The sequence below is a fragment of the Protopterus annectens genome, chromosome 8.part0, assembly GCF_019279795.1.
Source record: "Protopterus annectens isolate FY-2018-M chromosome 8.part0, PAN1.0, whole genome shotgun sequence".
NCBI lineage: Eukaryota > Metazoa > Chordata > Ceratodontiformes > Protopteridae > Protopterus > Protopterus annectens.
Window position 1 is genome coordinate 306,191,131 of NC_056741.1, and position 26,627 is coordinate 306,217,757.

A 26,627-nucleotide genomic window follows, 5' to 3' on the forward strand; every position below is an offset into this window, starting at 1 on the left:
GGGGCAATGCAGCAATTGCCTCATGTACACAGACAACCCTCTCCTCCTACCACCCAACACTACAACCTGTGAGAGATGCACTTACATAGCCAAACTGGAAGCAAAGCTCTCTCCACCCAAGATTGTGTTAGACAGTCAAGAGGAGAAGGTTAACACCTGCACTACACCTCAACCAACACATAGCCCTTCTAAACTCACACCACCAACACCAACTGATAGCAACACTAAATCCACATATGTGGAGGCCCTTAACTGTAACCTGCCCAAGCAACAAGGACCTCCGAAGCTGAAACGCAAACAAACACCAATCACAACCAAAGTGTCATATAGCTCACAACACCAGTGTGCCACCTAGCAACAGCCCCTAAGACAAGACAGCATACCTAACACTTTAGTCATCGGTGACTCTATAGTCGGGCACACTAATGTCCCACTCACCAGGCTGAACAAGGAGAAAATTACAGTCAGCTGCCTGTTGGGTGCCAGGATCCGCTACATAATGCATGCACTCAAGTCACTTCACAGCAAGTACAAATATGACTCTGTCATTGTCCATGATGGAGTGAATGACTTGAGACGTACCTCCTTGGACTACATGAAAAGAGACATGGAAGAGCTCTCAGATCATGTGGCCAGGCAGGTATGACCCTAACCCTGAGTAGCATCCTTCCTTCACCCAGAATGATACCACAATATAAGGACAAATTGATTGACTTCAACAATTGGCTAAGCTTCTGGTGTTATTCAAAGGGGATCCAGTGTCTGTCGGCCTGAGACGGTATGATCAACAGACCATGATGCTTTGCCAGAGATGGTCTGCACCTGCCGCCCCTGGGATTCAGGTTACTGGCTAAGGCTCTTACAACCCCTATAGTGCCTTTTTTAGGCAAAGTTCAAAGGATAAAACCACCACCATAACAGGTACAAGCATGCAAAATCTGAAGGTAATGCTATTCAATGGTAGAAGTCTAAACCTCAAAATGCACACTCTTGAGGCACTCCTAAAAATGGAGAACATTGATATCTGTGCAGTATCTGAGACCTGGTTCATGGATTCAGAGAGCACCCCTGCAATACCAGGCTACAACTCTTACCACACTTTTTGGCCACCAAACCAGGACTGAAACACTAAAGATGGAGGAGTGTCCATATTCACCAAGGATATTCACACCACCAGGCTAGTTGCCCAACACAATGCGTCTGAAATTCTCCAGGTGCAACTAACACTAGGTAAGGCTGCAATCCAAATTGTAGCTTGCTACAGATCCCCCACCATGCCCCAAGATTCTCACTACTCCTTTCTAAACATACTGGAAAATATTAAAATACAACCAAACACCCTAATACTGGGTGATTTCAACTACCCTGCCATTAACTGGGAAAACTACTCGTGTACCAGCAACTTTGCCCAACAGTTCTTGGAATTCATAAATTCCAATGCCCTGGATCAACTAATCCATAGTCCCACCAGGGGCTACAACATCCTAGACCTGGTATTTACCAACATGGGAAATCGATGCTCCACACCTATGGTCACCTCCTTGTTGGTCAGTTCAGACCATAAGCTAATCACCCTTAACATCCACATCCCACTCCCCAGTAAGGAAACCTACATAAAAAACTTCTCCAAAGCCAACTTCATGCTACTCAAGTCAGACGTGACAAACTTCATAACACCCATGCAGACGGGAACTGAAAGTTCAACTACTGATTCCTACACTAAGGCACTGTACGAGCACATCCACTCATGCATGAATCATGCAATCCCAAATAGAACCAAGATGCTCTCCTCCAAAAAAAGGAAGCCAATCTGGTGATCCCCTGCCATAAACAAACTTTACAACAAAAGGAAGAAACTGTTGCAGAAAAGAGGAAAATCCCACGATGCAAAAAATTCCCTTGACAAACTCAGTAAGAAGCTGGGATCCCCCATAAAATCCTCCAAAGCTAGTTACGAAAATAAAATTGCCAAAGATTCCAAAGACAACCACAATGCATTCTATAACTATGTCAAGAATCTAAATGGCAATGCTCAGATCTGCTCTGATTTACAACAGAATGTCATTAAATATACTGATCCCAAGGATATTGCCAATATCCTGGCAGATTGATTCAGTGACAACTTCACCTCCCTCTCACCCCCTAAACGGCCCATCTCAATATCAGAAGACTGCCAAATTCTGGTAATAACGGCCACACAGGTAAAAAACGCACTCTCCAAAGCTAAGAATACAGCATCCGTGGGACCAGATGACATCCCAGGCTGTGTACTACATGAACTACAAAATGTACTGGCACCTCACCTAAGTGTCATGTTTAATCATACCCTCACCTCAGGCTTCATACCCACTGAGTGGCACACAGCTACATTTATCCCACTCCATAAGGGGGAATCCATCTTAGATCCCGGGAACTACCACCCCATCAGTCTGATGAGCCTGATCTGCAAGGCCATGGAATGTATTATCATGGAACTTATAAACAAAGATATTGGCAACCTTCAACCACTGGATCCCACCCAGTTTGGGTTCGTGAAGGGCTGATCTTGTCTCCTGAACCTGATTGACTTTTTCAAATCAGTCTCCAGAGCTGTGGATGAGGGTAAGGCAGTCCACACAGCCTATCTGGACCTCACCAAGGCCTTTGACACCATCCCCCACTCTGGAATCATAGATAAACTTACTAAGCTGGGCATTAATCCCTACATCACTCGATGGGTTGCCAACTGGCTTACTGACAGAACCCACACTCTAAAAGTAGCTGACTCCAAATCCAGCTCCAGACAAGTGACAAGTGGAGTACCTCAGGGTTCAGTCCTGGGACCGCTCTTGTTTGGCATCTACTACTTTGAAGTACAGGCCAACACTAAGAGACTCTGTATGACAAAGTTTGCAGATGACTGCAAATTGGGAGCCATTATTGAATCCTCAAATTATGTGGATAGTCTACAAAAGGGCCTTACAGGAACAGATGCTTGGTGCCAGAGCCATGGGCTCAAGCTCAATGCCAAGAAATCTATAGTTATCCCCTTTGGGAAAAAACATGTACCCATGAATTACCAAATAGGTGGCAGTACACTAAACACTGAAAGTATGATAAGAGACTTAGGGAAACAGGTGGACAGTGGTCTCACCTTCAATAACCACATCACCACAACAGTCAGGAAATCCTTCTATGTGGCACACCTTATCACTAAGGGCTTTTCATCCAGAAAAAAGGAGGTCATTGTCCCACTGTACTCATCCCTCATTAGACCCATTATAGAATACAATGCCCCATTTGGTATGTACCTTTCAATAAATCTATCTGCAACAACTGGAAAGGCTGCAGAAATACCTCACTAAAAGAATCACAGGCCTAAAGCAGATGCCCTATGCTGACTGCCTTAAAAACCTCCAGCTCTTCAGCTGTACTCTGTCACATATCATCTACTCAGAGGCGATCTCTGCTTAACATACAAGGCCATGTCAAACCCAGAGCTGTTGGACATGCTGCACTTAAAGAAATACCAATCCCTCAGAGCCACACGCTCCAGGGATGTAAACCTTGCAATCACAATAAATAAAACATGCTGGAGGGATAGGTTCCTGACCCAGAGACTCACCAGACTCTGGAATAGACTGCCCATACATGTCAAGCAGAGCGCCTCCTTGGCCCTCTTCAAAAGGAACCTTAATGATTGGATGGGAGAAAGGAAATTTACCCCGGGGATCATGTCAGTCGCTCTGCTAGTCAGGGGTCTAGGGAAGTAAATAGTGTAGGAAGAAATAGCCAAAGAAGTGTTATGGCTAGGCTTGTATAGGCTCTATGGCCGATTGTCTAGTACCAACCTATGAACCTATGAACCTATGATTTTGTAGAGATTGGAGGAGATATAGATATCTGTAGCATTAGTTCTATTTGGCTATTTGTGGAGCAAAATATTAATTTGTTCAGTTGTTGAATGTAGAGGACAGTTGTAAGGTAGTCCAGAAATAGCAGGGCTAAAACCTTATTATGTTCTGGGATAACATTTTTTACATGAATGTTGAGGGAATTGGAAGGGTTCTGTGGCACAGTGTTTACCTGATATAAAGCTAGCTAAAATGTGAATTAACAGATTGGGATAGGGAGAATATGTAGAAAGCAAAAAAAAAAAAACCTGTGACATGGTAGGAAAAATAGAATAAAATGTAGTCAAGTGGTATTAGTTAGAAAGTCAGTCCCACTTATGAAATGGAACCTTACATGCATTGAATATTGTGTATGTGATGTTGGCTGAGAATTGAATACTATAAGGTATAGTGATAGTGGCATTAGTTAGAAAGGTAGTACATGTTAAGAGATGGGCCTTGCTGTCTATTGAATGATACATATTTACACAGGGTTTAGGATTTTATTTACATAGAGAAGGGTAGGTGGCAATTTTTGGGTATGCTAGGGTAGCATAGCATGGCTGAGCATAGAAGGTTGCACCCGACCTCAGTATGTTTTTCCCATTTAGTGATTAATCTCTGCAAATCTTTTGCAGTCTTCGTGAACAGCATTCTACACAGAACTCAGGTAGTGTAATAACTCTAAACTATGCTTTAATGCACAGCTGTCTATAATGAATAACTTGAAGGAAAACTGCCTGTCCTTATGATAAATAACAAAGACAGTGCCTATGTCATGTTATCAAACAGAGCAGGTGGCAGCATCTCTAGCTACCCATGTATGAGTGTATTACTACCCTTGTGAAGTACAAATGTAGCTTTATCTGTTGGAAAATGATCAGAGCATGTCTGAGCTACACATAGTAATAACTCACAAATGTCACATTTCTCTGTGTTTGATGTTTAAATGTGAAACACAACTCAACTGAAAAATAAATTCAGAAGACAGAATCAGAAATACAGAAACTGGCTGGAGTGACCTTCTTTGAGGTGTCATAGTCTCTAATTACATTGTAACATTATAACACTGTAACTATACCATTCTTCCACAAAGCAAGCAAAGTATTAACCGAATAGGTTGGAAGTGACAGTTCAGAAGTCTCTCATTATTTATAGTAGTTATTGACCACCATGTGGGCATAACTTCCAGAACTTATGTGACAACAACACTCTAGGACATTTCATGAACAAAGATGATTTCACTTATTTCTTAAGTCTAATCTCTAATTATTATTGAAGTTATACCATAGATATCTAGCACTCACACTCATCTCTACATCTCTGATCACATACATGGCTTATAAATATTGTACAATGCTGTAAATACTGCTTATAATGTGCAACTATTTATGTTGCTATCCTTCAAGCTATCAGCAGAATGACACAGTAATGGCACAAGATACATTTCTAGCAAAACCTACCTCTTCTGGAGACTTTAATAACCATAGACAAAGGTATCAAGTACCCTTTATCAAAATATATTTGTCACTTATTGCAACATGACACAGCTTAACCATTATACCAACCCCCAGCTCCTTCCCTCCATGCTTCAATGTATTAAGCTGCTATTTGTTACTAATTGCACTACAGTGTAACCTTTAAAGGTGTATAGGTGATTACTGGGCTAATGGCACAACAGCCTTTATTAGCCTAACTTATAATACTGAGGATATGAAAATACTGTATCTTAATTCCCCAGAAATGGGATTGGGTAGTACTGGGGTAGTGGGTCTTTTGGTGTTGGAGCCCTGAGTTATTTTAAAGACTGCCACTGTCCATAAAGGACATGGGCATTACCCTGAGAGTGACTTTATAGTTACCCATCCATTTATCCAAATTCTTTTTGAAGAGAGTGAAGGATGAACTTTGTTTTACAAAGATGGGAAGTTTATTCCATGGACAAGTTAGCATTTGGGATATGAATCTGTCTCTCCAGCAAGTTCTGTTAGAGTCACAAATAAGGTTCAGGTCCATGGAATGTGTAATTCTCTTATAATTTTTCTTGTGAATATGTAACATTTTCACCAGGGCTGAATCAAAGAATACCTTGTAGGTTAGGCATACGTCACCTCTTAATAAATGATATGAGATGGAGTAAAGGGATAGGGCCTTTAGTCAGTCTGCATAAGATGTGTCTTACGCTTTATATTTTTTTTAGTGAGAAACCTCTGGGGCTGCTCCATTTGGTGTAAGTCCCAGGTTGGGAACAACAGAAGAGAGCACTGTACTTGATTATGGGCCTGATGAGGTCTGAGTACAATAGCATTATGCCTTCATTTGATCTTGGTTCCCTGCCTTTACTTATAAGTTGACCCATGCAGAAGGATTTCCTCACTACTGTAGCTACCTGGTGGTCAAAGTTTAGGTTACTGTCTATCTGTGTTCCTAGGTTCCTCACCACTAGGTCTACTTTTAAGGGTGTGCTATCAAAATTATAATTTGCAGGGATATCTGATTTACAGAAGGGTATGATTATGCATTTTTTAGCATTTACTCTCAGACCATGGTTTGGCACCAGTCATTTGTCATTTTTAGGCCTGTTTATAGGATGGGGATTCAATGCTTGCTCTCACCTTACAGTAGTCATTGAACGTGGTGAACCAGAGGCTCCCAATACTGGCCTTCACTTCAGAAAGTATATACCAAACAGGAGGGGTCCTAACACTGAGCTCTGTGGGACACCACTAGTAAAAGGTTTCTTGTTGGAAGTAGATTTGCTTATCCAGACAACATGTGTCCTGTAAATGAGCCAGTTTGCTATCCATCTGATGATGTAGGGGTTTATGCCTAATGCAGTACATTTATCTGTGATCCGTGAGAAGAGGATTGTGTTGAAAGCTTTGGCCAGTTGTAGATAACTGGTGTGTGCTGTTTTAACCTCATCCATGGCGCTGGTGACTTTCTTGAAGAATCCACCAGATTAAGCAGGCAAGGCCTCCCTTTGACAAAGCCAAATTGGGTCCAGTCCAGTGTTTGGAGATTTCCTATGTTGTTGATCAGGTCCATGATAATTCTCACCATGGTCTTGCAGATAAGACAGTTTAAATGTATGGGGCTGTAGTTCCTTGGATCAGTTGATATGCCCCCCCCCCCCTTGTGCAGAGGGACGACTGTTGCAGTTCTTCACTCCTTTGGGACAAAGCCCATCTGGAAACTTTGGTTAAAGAGGGTTTCTAGCGGCCTTGCTAGATTCTGTTTGAAGCTATTTAGGAAGCATCCTGGAATGATGTCAGGAGTCATGAAAGCTGTATTTTTGGAGTTATTGAGCACAGTAAGGACCTGTTCCCTCATAATGACCAGTATGTAGATGGTTGTGGGTATTTCTTGGGTGTGGTGGGGATGATGGTGGAAGATGTTTGAAGTTAAATTGTTGGCCAGCAGGTTTGCTATAGTTTCAGTCTGGTCATAAGTGTTTCCATTCATGATTAATTTGACACGCTGCTGAGTATTTCCTCTGAGGTTACGAACATAATTAAAAATGCCTTATGGTTATCTTTCACCTAGGAGGCTATCTTTGCCTCATAGTTTCCTTTGACATATTTGACCAGCTCCCTAATTTGTTTGGTTAGACTGGTGAGTGCCTTTTTGCACCGTTTTGTCTGTTCCTTCTTGGCTTTGGAGAGTTTTTTTTCCTTTTGTTGATTAGCCTGTTTATGCTATGAGTCCACCAGGTTGACTTATTTTTGCCAGTTATCATAGGTTTCACTTGGGCAGATACTATCTCCTCTATGCAGCTATAAATGTGGTTGTACAATGCCAGTGTCATCCAGGTTCGAAGGGGGTTAGAAGTTTAATAAGCTGTCACTTAGTTTGAAGTAATTGGCCTTAACAAAGTTCTTAACAGGTTTGGAGATTGATGGGGATCCTAGGTTAGTTTTAACACTAATTGAGATCATTTTGTGGTCACGTCATACCAAGGAGGAGTTAATGCACATGAGGGAGCAGCATCCTCCATGTTCTTGAGTATCAGGTCTAATATATTTGTACTTCAAGATGGGAAGCTAACCATTTGCTCCAGGGTGTTTCCATTGACGAAGTTTAAAACCCTCTGAGCAAGTGAATTATGGGTCATATAAGTCTCCCAGGTTTATGGAGGGGGGGTAGTTGAAGTCACACATAAGTATGGTGTTAGGCTGAATGTTAAGAGATTACAGTGGGTTTAGGTAGGAGAGGTGGTTTCCAGACTCATGTTAGAGGATCTGTAGCTAGCAAGGATATGATAGGTCACACCTATGCTTAGATGAGCATGGAGGACCTCAAGTGAGTCATGTTGTTGGACCAGCTTAGCAGTGTACTTGTCCTTTATGAACACTGAGAACCTCCTCCCTTTGCTTTATCCTGAGCTGAGGGGGACTGCAATGAATGAAAGGCATTGTAGCCTTCAATAGCCGGGGTGCTCTTCGTGGTTCTGAACCATGTTTCCATGGCTGCACATGTGTCTGTGTTCTCCAGGATGAGGAGTGCTTCCAGGGAGTGGAGTTTTTTATCAAAACTCCTAGCATTGAGGAGCAGTACCTTTAGCTGGTTGTGAGTGATTTTTGTTCTGTTAGAGAGTTTAATAACTTGGCACACCCTAAAAAAGGCACTATGGGGATAGATAAAGTTTTTGCCAGTATCTGGAAGCCAAGTGGTAACAAGTGCAAACCATCATTGGCAAAGCATTGTGGTTTCTTGATTGTGTCTCCCCAGGCTGACAGATATTTGATCTTCTAGTTTTGACAGCAGGAACTAAGGTAATTGTTGACATTATCCATTTTTTGCTGGTACTGTGGCACCACCATTGGTGAAGGCAGGATGCTACTCAAGGCAAGATTTATACCCACCTGTGACACATATTTATAGAGCTCCATCATGTCTCTTTTAATATATTCCAGTGAAGTATGTCTTAGGTCATTTATACCTAAATGGACTATAACCATGTCATACTGGTACTTGTGGTTTAAAGACCTAACTTCATGCATGATCTGGCAGGATACTGGCTCCAGTGAGACAGCTCACTGCACTCTTGTCCTTCTTTAGCCTGGTAAGGGGGACATCAGTATGTCTTACAATCGAATACCCAATAACTAGAATGTTAGGCTGTGTGGTGTGTTGCCTTATGGGTTTGGGAGTGGGGCTACTATGATTTTGAGTTATGTGTTGCATGAGGTGCTATCTTTTGCTTACAACTGCATTGTATTATGAAGTGCAGTCCATCAGTGGCAACTTATTACTGTATGATACCCAAGGATGCATGCTTACCTGGTTGGCACACTAGTGCTGCAGTCCTGAAGAGATTCTAGCGAAACAATTAGACACCTTATGTATGCTAATTTTATATTGTTGTATCTGAGTTATTTAGCAACTACCAATGTTGTTTTTATGCCTTCACTATGGTTGTGATGACTCACTAAATTGTTCTGTATCATTATGCCAGGACAATCTAATGACACTGTTGTGCAATGACTATATTGTTGTTAATGCCTGTATAACTGATGATCTGAACATGTTTGTATGTGCCTGCTTTGTCTTGCCTGTATGAGATAGGTCTCAGCTGAAAAGACACCTGGGATCAGTTCACTTACCCGGTTAACAAATTCAAGCTAACTAACTAAATAATTAATTAATTAAAATGTTGAATGCAAAGTTGTTTTGGGACAGTTTTGACAGTGAATAATATACTCCATACAAAACCACATTCCATATTAAATTGTTAACATATATCCTCTTTAATATAAGATCATTGGGGGGCGTGGCCAAGGATGAACACAGGATAGCAGCAGATTTCTTCAGCTCCACCAATTTCACTGCACTGACAGGAAATAATTACTTTAAAAATTAATTTATGAAGTATTTTTCTTTCTAAATATGTTTGGTTTATCTATTACTTGAATAATATCTAAAAAAAAAGAACATTTTAAAAATATTCCTGTCAGAAATCACCTTGGAAATTTTCCTATCAGTTTCTCTGTTTGAAATGAGTTCCAGTAAGACAAATTCTCAAGATTCCAGCATCAAGAAAGAACTTCAGTCTCTGATATCTACAATCCAGCAACTTACTGCTAAGATGGATAAACTGGATACTAAAATTGATACCTTCATAGAAAAAACTACAAAACAAATAGACTTGTTACATATAGACTTGCAACAACAGAAGACCCAGATTACAGGCATAGAAGAGACTGTAAATGACATGGAAAATAGAATCCAAGAAGAGGAAATCAACATTGAGTTTTTGCTGAAACAAAATACACATCTACAAACAAAGCTTGATGACCTGGAAAATAGATCTAGGCACAATAACATTAGGATTTTTGGACTGCCAGAAAATATTGAAGGTAACAATATTACTTCTTTTTTAACAACATGGCTCCCTAAAACTTTAGACTTGCCAGAAGCTTTTTCTTTTGGTATCAAAAGAGCCCATAGATCTATAGCTAATACTAACTCTAACAAAAAGTATCCTAGATCAGTTATAGTTAGATTTCTATCATCTTTTGATAAAGAGATGGTTCTTAAATCTGCTTGGGCCAAAGCTCCTGTTAAAATTAATGAGGCAACTGTGTGTTTTGACAATGACTATTCTTCCTTGGTAATAACTAAAAGAAAAGTTTTTCTGCCATTAATAAGGGAGCTTAAGAAAGCACAGTTTAAAACCTACCTTCTGTTTCCTGCCAAGCTAAAAATCTTCCTTCCTGATGGTCCTAAAATTTTTGATGACTTAGACTCTGCATTGCTGTTTATCAAAAAAAATAAGATTTTGGATAAAATAGAGGAAATGGAATGGGCTAGTCCTTCATTAAAGAGGTTGGCAACAGAAACTTCATGGAAGACTTCAGAGATGAAAAAGAGACTAAAAAACAAATGACTTGTTCTATGTTTTTTTCTTTTTTTTTCTCTCTTTTTTTTCTTCACTATTAATCTTTTTAAATATAGCTACTGCATTTTCAGAAAGCCACAAATATTCTGAAAAAGATTTAATCAAAGTTATTTTCTGTGTACAAAGAACTGTTTTTGTTTCATTATCAGTCAAAATATCTGATGAACTAATAACAAGCTATCATTCAATATGTTTCTCTTTCTGACAAAGAGAACTAAGGTCAGTAACTTGATACATTTTTTTTTCCTTTTTCTTCTTTTTTTATTTTAAATAATGACATTCTATTTAGATTATGCAGTGGGTAAGGGGTGGGGGAGGGCAGGGAGAGAAGTGTAATGAAAATATGATTAATGGAATAATAACTTATTTATTCCTTGTAAAAAAGTATATATGTTGTTTAAATGCTATTGCTAATTATACTTCCTTGATTATATTGCTTATACTTGTTCACAAATAATTTGTCATGCTTTAATTAATAATAATTAGAACTAAATAATAGTAAATAGTATGTTTCATATCCATCTTTATTAATATAAACAGCAAGTAATATTCCACTGTAAATACTTTTTATAGCTTCCTTTTTCATTTTTTTATCTTTTCTTTTACTCTCTTTTTATTTTCTACTCTCTTTTTTTTCTTTTCTGTTCTCTTTCTTTATTTTCTTTCATATTAATATATTCACATGCTTTTGATCATATTGATACAGTAAATAATAAGATTTGTATAAAAATTGAATTGGGGCATAAATAACTAGTTCTATTACATATTAATAACTGTGGGCTTAGTTTCACTTTCATAGAGGCTGTAATTACTTGTAAAATACTTTGCGAAGGTTTTGTTATGTTTAGCTTCATTTATATCGCTAAATGAATGTCAGTCACTTGTTTTTAACAAAATTCCCACCAGAATGTTAAGCGAGACAATTTGGGATGTGGGTTACCTCGTGAATAGTGTCCTCGAGTTGTTTTAAAAGCTTCAACACTCAGAATTCACGCAGAGAAGCTGAAAGCAGTCAATTTGAACTTTGACCCCTGAATTCACACTGACACATCGCAGATTCATGAAGAACACTCTACCAGGAAGTAGAACTGCTGCAATTGTGACTCTGCGATGGAAAACAAACTCTATAACATTTAAATGTGAGTTATCTTTTATAACTACTTATCTATTCATGTTGTAATTTGTAAAATATGAAAGTTATAATGATTTTAAATGATTCAGTATCTCATAGTAAGCAAATGTGATATTTTAGAAGGCATAGAAAGTGAAACATTTATACATGTGTTTTTGAAAGTTTACTTGACTGCAACATATTAATGTATGTAAAAAACTTATGATTTAAACATATACTTTGCTATAATTCATTTGATTTATCTGACTGACAAGCATAAATATCTTTATGACTCTATTTTGGAAGAAGTTGTCATGTGACATATTTTAAAGTAGCAGTTCAGATATACAAAATACAGATGGCTTTCTTCACAATAATGCAAGTATTTCTGAGAATTTAAATAGCTATGCAGTACGATTTATCACAATTTTTATAAATATAATATTTTATTTTACTGGCAATAAGTATGAGAAAAAAGCTCTGATACAAGTAATTTAAAGTCTTTTGGAAGCTGTTAACTGCATTTCTATGACAGAAAATAGGTACATCTTAATATATGTAATGTCTGAACCATAATAGCCAAAGTTATTGATTTAAATGAACACCAGAACTTATTTTTACAAACTTTGAATAAATTAATATGTAGATATGCCCTCCCATTTTTTATTTATTTATTTATTTTCTCTCTCCCTCTCTCACATCTTTTATTTCTTTTTCTCTTCTTGGTTCCTAATATCAAGTTTATTTGAATGCTATTTCAGTATAAATGTATTATATTAAATAGATGTACATAGCAGTATGAATTGTTTTTAAAAGTTTCTATTTGTTTATATGATGCTGATTTATCAAATGTGTAGCTTTGTCTTACCAGATAATCTAATTGAAAGTTGTTAATTTAAGTTAATAATAACTAGTATTAAATTGATAAGGTGGCAGCTGAGGTACTGCTGCTTAGGGTAGGGGGTTAACTTGAATAGTATGTACTACTCTAAGTTGGAGTTTTTAACTCCAGGCTGGGTGCAAGGTTTAATCCTTACATTATTTTCTTTTGTTCACTGTTGTATGTATATAGTTCTGACATCCACAATACATTTTGTAAACTCATTGTCACTACAAACAAAATTGAATGTTATACAAAATCCCATAAGAGATTCAATAAATACAGCTATATCTAAAGGTACACCTAAAGGAGGAGGTATAACATTACTTATTTTGTTAATTGTTATTTTGATTATAAGTTTTATATGTTTTAAAAATGCCAAATGACTTCTCTAAAAGGAATTTCTTTAAACATTAATGGACTGAATAATCCGTGTAAAAGGGCAAGCCTAATAAGATACATTAATTTACATAAGGCCAACTTAGTATTCCTTCAAGAAACTCATCTCCTGAAAAAAGATATTGATAAATTAGCCACAAATAAATATACAGTATTGGTTAGTTCAGAGCACACTCAGAAAAAGAGGAGTGGCTATTTTATGGAATAAAAGTATGCCTATTCCTAAAACTATTAAGTCTTATCAGGATGATAAAGGAATGTTTTGTATGGTTACAATACAAATTAATGGGAAGACTTATACATTAATCAATGTATATTGGATACCTGGAATTGGTATTAATACAGTGAAATACCATCTTGATAAGATCATATCATTCTCTATAGGAGATATTATTTTGGCAGGTGACTTTAATTGTATCCTACATGAAAATGATACTACTACTACTATAGGGAACAGGAAAATTACATCTAATGCAAAACATTTAAAGGATTTTGTTAATTCTTATCATTTAAATGATATTAATAATCAGATAGACTCAAAATCATTACCATACACCTTTTTTTCCTAACAGATACAAAACTTATTCAAAAATAGATAGAGTCTTTATTTCTAAACAGATGGTAACAGGATTAATTAACTCTAAAATCATTTCATGTCCTATATCTGATCATAATTCAATTGTTTTTGAGTTCATGATAAAAATACTTACAATGTTCAGATCAAAAGGATACCAGTATACTTAACTCAACTAAAAGACTATAAAGAATATATACTTTCAGAAGTACAACATTTTCTAGACATAAATAATACTCCTAAAGTCTCCATTGTTTATGTTTGGGATGCTTTAAAATCATATCTATATGGACAAAGTATCAGATGGTATAATAATAAAAGGAAATCTTGGGATAAGGAATTGTTAGATATTCAAAGTAAATTAGACTCTTATAAACATAATAATAAAGAAAATATTATGGATAAGAAAGTCATTGAAGAAATAAACAAACTAAATGAGAAATACAAAGAAATTTTAACTCATAAAGTTAAAATAACTTTAGAGAAATACAAGTTTTTGTCTTACTCAATAAGCCCCAAATACTTACATAGACTTAAAAACAAAACAAAAAGGTTGAATAAGCAAAATCATATCAAAGAAATTTTCTCTCTAAGGAAAAAGAAGAATGTTTCTAGTATACCAGAAATATTAGATGAATTTAGAAATCACTTTCACAAAATTAATCATAATAACATTAACATGGAACCCAAAGATAAAATAAAGGAATTTATAACTACAAACATGAATAAAAAACTTAATAAACATTAGATTAAACTATTGGATAAAAGTATTTCATTTACAGAGGTTGTTACACAAATAAACAAGCTTAAATCAAACAAAGCACCAGGTAATGATGGTATTATACCATAGATATATAAAATTATTTCTAAAAGTACATACTCATTAATACATAAGGTTTTTATTTTGGCCCAAACTGAGCTAATAACCCCCCCATCTTGGCAATACACATTTATTTCGCCAATTTTAAAACCTAATAAAGACCCAACTAAATGTACTTCATATCGACCCATTTCATTACTTAATGTTGATTATAAAATGTTTATGAGTATTTTTGCTGATAGATTGAAGACAATCATTCCTGGCATTATAGATATAGATCAGACAGGCTTCATTGTAAATAGAAATACTTTTGATAATATAAGGAGAACTCTTACATTAATTGATTTTGCAAATAGGAGAAAGAAAGATTTAACACTTATTAGTCTCGATATAAGTTCAGCATTTGATTCAGTAAGTTGGGACTACTTGTTTACCTTACTGAAGTGCACAAACTTCTCAGATGCAGTTGTAAATCTAATTGAACATCTATACAAAGGAGCATTGGCTTATATTAAGATAGGAACATATGTTTCACAAAAAATACCCATTTTAAAGGTACAAAACAAGGGTGTCCACTCTCTCCACTATTATTCACTTTAATAATGGAGCCTTGGGCTAATCTAATCAGAAATAGTACTGATATAGAGGGATTTGAAATAGATGAAAATACAACATCTAAAATTCAACTTTTTGCAGATGATGTTCTAATTACATCAGCAGGATCTAATTCTTCTATGCAGTCTCTATTTGATAAAATGATGAATTTTAAAAGTATTTCTGGTTTGATATTCAATGAAGAAAAAACTAAAATACTACCTATATATACACGGAAAAATGTTCTCATCAGTGATTTTACTAAATATGTACCCAATTCAGGTCAGATAACTTATCTAGGTATAATATTAACTAAAGATATTAAATCTATTATACATAATAATTATAATACCTGTCTTCTTAATATACAAAATCTTTTCAATACCTGGAATAATATGTTTTTTACTATGGAAAAGAGACTTACAATTATTAAAATGATAATATTCCCCAAGATATTATACTTAATACAATCAATAATACTCCCACCTACAAAAATAATTATAAAAAAATTAAATGCACTAATGTTAAATTTCCTATGGGCACCCAATAGACCTAGGATTGCATTAAAGAAACATACTAATAGCTGATCTCAAGGGGGTATTTCTTTTCCAGACTTTAACTTATGTACTATCTCTTCTATTGTAAAAGTTATTACTTTGTTAATAGATCAGTCATATGTTGCAAAATGGAAAAATTACTGGGAACTAATTAGTATTCACTTCATGAAAATCTCCTTAACACATAAAAATATGATTGTAAATAACTCCATGCTTTGGTTACTAAAAGAATTTTGTACTTCACCTATTACACCTAAATATATAGTTAGTTACCCATTAAACATTATTATTATTAGTTATCGTAATTTTATATTCATGCATCCTAAATATAAGGAATGGAATTTTATTATATTTCCTATAATGTATACTCGAGGTATGCTTTTGTCATCCACTTCTGAAGGAACTCATTTAGCTACAGATAATGATCTAAAGTACTGGTATCAGTTGCTATCTGATAATAAAGTTAAAAATCTAGATTTATTAAAACAAGAATTTGATCTAAGAGAAACTTGTTGGTTAGAAGTTCAGACCTTTAGACAACATCTCACTAATAAAATTGATCTAATGTCTATAACAGTTAAAGAATCTATTCCAACACTGATTGATTACTTGATATTAAATTTACAACATAAAGTTTCTGATAAAGGTAAGCTTTCATACATACATAAAATTATCAGACAAGAAACTTTTTACAGTGTAGATACCTACTGGAATTATTTCACTTCCATTAATGGTGACCCACCTAATCAACAAGATAAACAATATATATTGGAATCTGCCTATAAAACTACGTCTTCCATTGTCTGGAGACTTTTTACATGGAAATTTTTACATAGTTCCTTTTATACACCTTTGATGATGAATAAAATAAATAATAAAGACAATCTATGTAAAAGATGTAATGTAGAAATTAATGCTGACTGGGCTCATATGTTTTATGACTGTATAAAATTGAAAGAATATTGGCTGTCAATCAATGATTTTTTGCAGGCTCTTTTTACAGATAATTTCATTATTTCTAAATCTCTTATATTATTCAACACACCTGTACCTCAAAGTGTTAAAAAGGTTAAGCTTCCCTTGTTATGGTCTATTCTAGCAGTGGTTAGAAAAATAATAACCAGAAATTGGATTTCAGATACACCTCCTTCGTTCAATGAATTTAAAAATGTTATGACTATAGTGTGCCATATGGAATTGATGACAATAAAATCAAGAACTACTAGAAAAACATCTTATTATATTGTATGGGATACTTTACAAAACTTGTTAAAAAATCTTAACTTCAATAGCATGGTATTTTAGTTTAATTAATTGATCTGATTGTAGTGGATGTCTTTGTAAATACTTTGGTTATTTTGTTGAATGTTATAATCATATCTATTTTAATTACTTGTATAAAATTGTTATGATATTTCTCTTGTATGTTAAAAACAATAAACTTGTTTTAAAAAAAATATATAAGATCATTGGTACCTCAGCTCATGGAATAATTGATAATAATAATAATACTACTACTACTAATAATAATAATAATAATAATAAGTTCAGTTTAGCAGATATTTTACAGTGATGGCATCTTAACCCACACATTCTGCAGAAAAAAGGTGAAAATTGTACTGTAAAACTACTTCTCTCTCCATCTGTCATATCATGATGGGATTATAAGTAAGTATAAATAGAAATATTATACAATCATATTTACAGTTTGCAATTCACAAATTACAGCTTTGACAATATGCTTAACTTGCAGAATTTGTTTCCAATAGTGTGTGAACCAGTAAAATTATACACAGCTATAGTGACCTCTGTGGGAAACATATTTATTTATTTATTTGACATTTGCTTACTAGGAAAGTCTGATGGGGTCACTGCCTATTTTCAGTGGAGGTGCAGGAAAAAAGCTCCAGAGAAAATTAGCATATTACATTAGCTTAGTACAGAGCAATAATGGATGTTTTCATATACAATAAAGAATATACAATAATGTTAAGATTCATACTAGGCTAACTGCCCTTGGGGTCCATTTTAAAGCGAGGCAATTACCCCATGTAAGAATCAAATGCTGTACCTTGGATCTGCAATGTAAATGCCTTAACCACTATACCATCCTCCCACATAATAAATTGCACATCATTTTTACATATATTACATGAAACGTACTTGCACATTAATTACAGACATTAGTTATTACTAAGGAGACTATATACATGAGACAAGTGGTCTTTACAATTATATGATTCAGATCAGTATGATTCTGCTTATGCCTGTTACTAACAGCCCCATTTTCATATTTCCACTTATCTTGTCTCAGCTTTTTTATATGCTTCCTCAGTTTTAGTATTATGGGATTGCACTAAAATGATTAAACAAATTATAACAGAATGCCAAGCATTCTATCGACATTGATAATATTAACACAATGAGCTTTAACTAAGTCAAATTATTAATTTATTTACACAAAGCACCAATCGATAGAAAAGCAGACATAGTAAACCATAAACATGCAGTACTTTTCCTCATTAAGTTTTCATTGTACTCTAACTATTCTTAACAAAAAAAACTATATGCCAAGAGAAGTAGAACTAGCTGTCGTATTTAGATAGGATTTAACATTTATTTTTTCAGGACTTTAATCTTTGCCCTTTCCAAAAGAAATTAATTGTAATGCATTTGATGAGGTCATCTGACTGAGTACATGGGAATGATATCACTGCAGGGTATTCAATGCATTTGATGAGGTCATGTGACTGAGGATATGGGAATGATATCACTGCAGGGTATTCAATGCATTTGATGAGGTCATGTGACTGAGGACATGGGAATGATATCAGTGCAGGGTATTCGATGCATTTGATGAGGTCATGTGACTGAACACATGGGAATGATATCACTGCAGGGTATTCCGCAGGTTGTCACTGCAGGATATTCCTCAGGTTGTCACTACAGGGTATTCCTCAGGTTGAGCAGAAGATTTGTACAGGCTAAAGCTTGGTCCTTTGTTTGCTGGATCTAGCCTGATTGCAACGCCTGAGTGTCAACAGTGTGCTGTGACTGGAGGGTATGTTATGCCATGACACTTGTTACTGCAGTTCCTGCAAAAGGCCGTTATTGTGTGTCATCATAGTTAAAGTATTCATGATCAGGACAGAACGGTGCCATAAGGAAGGAGAGATTCAATATATCACTGTCTGATAACCTGATCTATTTGTTGTACTTGCTTTTGGGTCCTGCTTCCCTCTGTGATGTGCCTTGAATAAAGATGATGACAGAATCAGTTTTTGCTCCTTGAGGAATTTCAGATAGATGTTAGTATGTTGTGGGATTTGAGATCAAATCAATTAAATTTTAATGCTGATTACAGTGTTTGTTGACATATAGAGAGGATAATGCATCGGCAGAATATGAGGCTGTAATGACTGACCCTCACAGGCACATTTTCAAAACTGAGTTTGATATGATTTGTGTAATAACACTGAAAAAGTAGCATCACAGACAATTTCCCTTAATCTGAGGTATAACGGTTTTTGAGTTAGTATGTGTAAGTAACAGAGGTGTGTATGACACAGCTTCACCCCTCCACCCAAAGACTTCATTGCCCTGCAAAAATGCTTTAAAAATGTGAAAATGAGAATTTCTTTGTTAAATTAGAGCCAGTTGTTTTGTGACTAGACTTTTAAGTTCTAATCACTACTGCTTCACATTTCTGTCATTAATTATGTTGTAAAGAAAAAAGTTGAAAAACATATTACAGATTTCTGAATTATTCCAACAGTTATCCCTGGTAGCTTACCTTATAGTCTGTTTGTCACATTAAAACCAGTTCTACTATAGCATAGCTGGATGTGTAAATAATGACATTCTCCATTAGGAAGGGTAGGATAGATTATCTTATTTATTTAACATTTGTTTACTGGGAAAGTCCAACTTGGAATGAAGCCAATTTTCATCGGAGGCCCAGGTAGAAATGCTCCAGACTCATGTCTTTACAACATGGGAGGAAACCCAGATGAAACCCACATGAGCACATGGAGAACATGCAGACTCCACACAGAAGACACCCCAGCCAAGAATCAAACTGGAGAACTTCTTGCTGTGAGGTGACAATGCAACTGTTACACTACTGCACCATGAAAGTAATTCCTTTGTAGTAGTAGTAGTAGTACAGATCTTAAGCAGTCAAGCTACATTCATGGCTGATGGAAGAGAAATACTTCAATAATAGCCAAGTGCTTGGCAAATCTTTCATTCCTTTTACTTGTTTTCTGCATTAAATATTCTTTTTATCAATTACTTTGTTTCACATTTTTGTGCCTAACTGAAAAACAGAATGGTTTGATTGGATGCCTTCTCTATTAGTCTTGCATTTTTAAGTTTGTTTCAATACAAATGAATGAAGATGGTAACAGCACATGCCTCCTTCTCTTGCTTCTGTTCGTATTATGTGATTTCATTGTAACCATGCCACAGATCCATGCCAACCTTCCATTTGTTTAAAACAAAGGTTTCATTCTGTAGATTTTGGACTGTTTTCTATATATGGCCATATTTATTGGGAATATTATCAGCAGTGTTCAGATTTACTTTTCCTGATGCACTGCCATAGCACTGTTCGAAATCGCAATGCACAGTACCGTGTTTATATACTAGATTCACACTAATTTATAAAGAAAATTGATCAGAATGAGTTTTGAATACAAAAACTTAACAAAAATATCTTGGATTAATTCTACAAAAATGTATTTTATGTGATAAAGCTCTCATGCAAGGAGGTCCTCTATCTTTCAGGGCCTTACTATAACTTAGGTGGTTAAGGTAATATCCCCCTTTAAACATCCCATTTGACAAATCTAATTTTCTTCAAGTATAAGAAACATGATTCATTCACATGAACATTGGAAAATTATCTGATTCTGATCAGTATTAACAAATATACTCTTGCTTTTGGAGAGCTTGAAGCTTTAGGAGGTCCTCACATTGATTGATGGCCCTCAGTATTTTTGATCATATATTGTGTGTAGCAAGAAGTTAAGAGTTTCAGCTATCTGTATGTTACTGTAAAGTGAATACAGTCAGACAGCTCTAACATAGAGGGTTAAGATTATTGGGTTTTATTAGGAAGCTTTATCCTAAAGTACTAAATTTCATTTCCTCACTTTCCACTTGCAAACTGTGATTTGAGTAAGTCAATCAAACAGCTAGTGCAACTAGGTTGCCTCTGAAAAGGGACAGTTGTGCTCAATGGGTTTACCTGGTTACTAAATCAAAAATAAGTACATAAATAAATAAATGAATGAATAAATGATGGTAGTATGTGACACAAGGTCTTACAATCTATATAACTGGGTGGTCAAATTTGCTGAGTTGAAAGATAGAAATGTGGCATATAGCACTTAAGCAAACCATGGGCAGGGTTTACTATCAATATGTTGAAAGTCAAAATAATTTTCGACATTCATATCAAAAGTAAACCTCGAAAGTAAAAAAAATAGAACAAGTTACAATGTCAAATCCAGCAGATTCAACATTGTTTTCAAACATAATACCTGATGTCCGTATAGAAGTTCACGTACAGTAAACTTCTATACCTGACATCAGGTTTTTGCAGGGGGAACAAGCCCCTCGCCACCCCCACACCCCCTGCTAACCATATATTCCAACTCTGCGATCACACTACAGTGAGGAAAGGGATGAATTTCCCTAACTGCACTGTACCCCGATCTCTGTACAGTTCTTCAAATTTATATTAGCGAATGCACAGTACATTCGCTAATATAAATGTTCGAACATTGAGAATGCACCCATATGAAACATTCGAACATCTGTAATTAAATTTTTTTACATGGGTGCATTCTCACCTCAATGTTATAATAGTGTACACCTGGGCAGAAAACAAAAAATGAAGAAGTAGTCGTGTAACAAGGCAGTGAATGTATATTCCACTGTGGTTATATGAAACTGTCCCCAGATCCACAGGTACTTACTCGGCTTTTGATGTGTGAGAATCTTAATCCTAGCCTTGAATTCACTTAATTATTATTAGCCCTTACCTTTTGTAATATAAATCTACAAAGATGGGACAAGCAAGTATATGTTAGGATAATTCCAAGCTTCCCCTTTCTATGAGGGTCATTGATACTAAACCAGGGGTGAATTTGTGGTTACCCATCCATTTGTCCAAACTGCATTCTGTTATGGTACAAAATAATTTAGATAACACAGTTCAGCAAGAATAGTCTTGTTTACTGCAGAGACCCCACATAAGTGGGACACCACTCAGTTAAGGTCTTGTCTTTTAGAACACAGGATACTTTTTTTTTTTATATTATTTTCAACTAAAAGCAAAATATATTGTATATATTAAACTATAGCCACTGACCAATTAAAACTGAACACCTTTGCATTAATTTTAACTAAGAGTCTGTTGACCCTTTATCTGTGCTTTTCCATATTAGACACAAGTTCCGGGTTCCACATTGAAACTTTTTACAGTGGCATTTTCCATGTTGGGGGTATTAATGTTGGCAGTAAATAGGATCATCAAAAACAGACTACAGCTATAAGAATTCTTTGTGACAAAATGAATTCCAAAACAGATTATTCAACAGTTTTCTTTGTTTACTCCTTCCCTTCCACAATTTGAATAGACTAAGAGAAGTGCTTTATATGGAGGAGAAGACACTTTCATGGAAGTTGTATCCTCAGTGATACATATCAGTCCCTCCAGAATGTTCTGTTTTATCTTGCAAAGAGACTGAGGTCCCTTGAGTTGTTTCTGATATTAAGGGATTTTTGAATGTATAATAGATCTGAAAGGACAAGGTCTGTTGAGGCTGAATATGTAAGGCCTGTATGATTTCATGAAAAAAACAAGGATTGTGGTGGTCTGTGTAGATTTTTATGATTTAGGTCAGTGATTTATTTTTTTTTTTTTTAGTGAAGAAGCACTGTAGCCATTCCAGCTGAGACAAGTGTTTGGACAGGTACCTAGTAAAAGAAACATTACACTTAATGATTGGCCTAATGATTGTTGAGTACAGTGGAACTGCTATGTCACTGAATCTGACCACTGCACCCTTAGATATAGGCTGCATGATGAAAAAGGTCTTCCTTATGATATGTTGTGATCAAAGAACAATTCATTGTCAACATAGGTACCTAGATCTGTAAATACTATTATATTTATTATTATTATATTATATTATAATATATTAAAAAGTGACAATATCCTGAAAGGAATTATAGGCGATACACTGAGTTTTGCCTTCAGACGAAATAATAACTTGAAGGATATGCTCTGTAAAGAACCAGGGATGAGAAGAAATAGGAAATCTATATCTAGGAGAGTAGGAACACTTCCCTGCAGACATTGCAAAACCTGTTCCTATCTTCACAGTGAAGGCTATTTTATACATCCAGTTACCCAGAAGAGATATGAATTTAATTTCTATGCAGACTGCCAGACTGAACACTGCTATTTCTTTAAAACCAGTTCTGAAAATGAGGCAGGTAATTTACTGAATGTGATTAGCTGATTTACTTTTAAATGTATTTATAAATGGTATTTGGAGTGTTTTAATTATTGTCAGAAAAAGGGTTATCCCAAAAGCGGTTACTATTTTGTTATTAAAAGTTCTACGGCCAGTGGTCTCTGCTTTATTTTTATTGACTTGTCGTAAGCAGTGACCTTAGGAGAAGGAAAGGAAATTCTGTGCTGATTTCCCATTGATATGGTGAGTGATAGGGTTGTGAGTGTGGGCATATTTCTTCATAGTCTTATGTCTATAATGTGGTGAAATCTTAGTCAAGTATCTGAACTGATCCAAAGAGTATTTTTGTTTAGTGTCAAGCAGTGATGAAGATATCCTTTGGCCTAAGCGGAGTCCTGTTTGTGGAAGCTTACATTTGGACTCGCTTTATGATTAGGTTAGAGTTCGGAGGGGATGACTGTGTAAGTTCAGAGTTGAATCTAAATCAAATATGAATATAAACGTAGGTGTAATCCAGCCTCATTAGGGTGTGAGAGTGTGAGTTCAGATTAGTGCTGTGGCAGTTTGATGACTCATCAGGCCTTGTGTCTCCAGACAGTAATAATGATGCAACTTATAGCCACTACTCCCCCTGAGAAAGATGAGCCAGTACCAGTCCTGGGTGCTTGTCACTATCCTTCCTCAGCTGTCTTTTTCATTTTTCAGGTCTTATAATTAAACTCAGTGTACTGTGTTCTTACAGTATCTGGACATGCTAATTTTATTCAGGTAAGTATACCTGCATTTAGGGCTATAGCCCTCCTTACTTTGGATCTGACAATTTCTGCACCAGAGTTCTCTTGATTTCTAACAATACCACAAGAAAATGTGGTCCTAGTGTTAATCTGTATGTTGTAAGACTTTGCTATTCTTCTTGAGAGGTGCTACAACTCAGGGTTTGGGAGGAACTGAAATTATTTTACTTTGATTTATAGGTGGCTTGTGACCAGTATCCACTTTACTCTTGTCCAAAACATTTCCATTAACAGCAAGTTCCTAACTAATTGTGGAACTCCACTTGAATCATATTTATTTGCTTATTTATTTATCATTCATTAATTTGATAGATGGGCCAGTCAAAAACACTCTTTTCATACGTGACCTAAACCATAATCAATGCAGTAATAGTAGGTATGTACATATATGTATGTGTCATTCTGTATCTTATTTAACAGTGATACAGTAATACACACAGACACACGCAAATTCTATTAAATAGCTTTTTCACAAATTCTCTTTAGAGGTCTGAAGATTACAAAGAATGACACAGAAGACAGGAAAGTAACAGAGTTGTTGTTGTGTCTTTCGGGTTTTCCCGGTTAGGGGTCGCCACAGTGAAACTCCGGTCCGCTAATGATTGGCAGTAGATTTTTGCATGCTGAGTTACTGGCCCTGACGCACAACCTTCAATGAAGGTACGCCCATTCACACATGTCTCCACATAGAAGACGCTCTAGCTGAGAATCGAACAGGACAATGTCTTACTGTGAGGCGACAATGCTACCGCAGCACCATCACAATGGTTTATAATTTCTGATTCAGTGACTGCGTTTACGTTATGTGAAATAATTGAAGACAGCTTGCCTAAAAGGAGATTATATATGTTTCAGATATATAGAAGCAGTGAATCTCAAGACTACTGAAGCAAATTTAGACAAGGATTATTTTCAAAGCTAAACAAAAAGTCTCTTTTGAACAGTTCGGTTACTTGGGTAAGAAAATAAAAATAAAGCAAAAGCATGTGTGCACACACACACGCACAAACATATGCACATATATAAACAATCACTCAGACAATATTTATTTTGTTGCTTTTTTTATTTATGCAAACATTTAAAAATTAAGCTGGATGACTGATAAACAAGTTATATTAAACTTCATTTCTTTTAGCTTACTAATGAGTAGGTCCTGATTCTTCATATTGATCACTGTTGCGGTAACCTAAGCTATATGGGTTATATCCTGAACAGGATGTAACAGACAGACTGCTTCAAAGCTTCAGGGCACCTTCCATGAGCCCATATCATCAGAGCTGATGAAAATGACAGCTTTTAGCATCAGTCCCTTCAGCATGTTCCTGCCACTGAGAAGTGTGCTCCACTGTGGGCTTTTGAGGATCTGCAGACAGCTAATGCTGTTCCATTGCTGGGCTGATAAGTGCAATTCAGGGGAATAAACTTCCACATTACTTTTTAAGTTGTTTACACTTAGTTTTTGTGTAAAACAACTACTTTTAAAATAGGAAAATGTATCTGTCTTGACTATCTCGTGACTTTTATGTACTTTTAAATGGGAACACACATTTCTGCCTTTGTGATAAAAGTTTGTTAAAAGTTATTTAAAATTACTTTTTTATGTGACTTTTTGGGGCTGGAGAAAATGTTCAATGTGCCTTTTATTGAGTTCTTTGTGGGAATAAAGTTACTTTTTTGCTACTGTCCTGTTTTACAAATACTACTGCTAAGCTTTCCTGGGAAACAAGAGCCTTTTCAGCTTGACCACGGAAAAATCTACTGGTTGCTTTGTCGAATCTTCTTCCAGCCACAGAAAGAACAAATTAACTAAGCAGCCTGTGGATGAGTGGATGACTCTGTTGTGGTGATAGTTGGTTCCTTAAATCGCTCATCTTTTTTTTTCTTCAGATCCCAGTGGTGTTGTCCATACAGCCACCATGGATATACTCTGTGGCTGTTAAAGAGTCCCACTCATAAAATCGTCTAAGGCCAGCTTCAAGAGAAAAATTGCACAGGACACTAAGGATAATCACAAGGCTTTCTTTAGTTATGTTAGGAACCTGGGTGGGAATTCCCAGATATGCTCAGAATTAGTCCAAAATGACAAAAAATACACCGAACCCACAGACATTGCCAACATCCTAGCTGACAGGTTCAGCAAACTCCCCACCAAAAGGGCAAATATTTATCCCAGCAGAGTGCTGCCCCCCTGACATCTCAGATGCTCAGGTAAGAGCCACCCTCTCCAAAGCAAAAAACACAGCATCAATGGGACCAGACAGTGTCCCGGCCTGAGTCCTACATGAACTCCAAGAAGAGCTAAACCCAAACATAAAACTACTTTTCAATCTCAGCCTTACTACAGGATATGTACCCAAAGAGTGGCATACAGCAACAGTGGTCCCTCTCTACAAAGGTGGCACCTCAACGGATCCTGGAAACTATCGCCCCATAAGCCTGACTAGTTTGGTCTGCAAAGCTATGGAAAGGATCATCAGAGACCTCATAAATAAAGATATTGGGGACCTACAGACACTGGATCCTACCCAGTTCGGCTTTGTTAAGGGCAGATCCTGCCTCTTAAACCTGGTTGATTTCTTTGAAACAGTCACCAAGGCCAATGACGAGGGGAAGGTGGTCCACACAGCCTACCTGG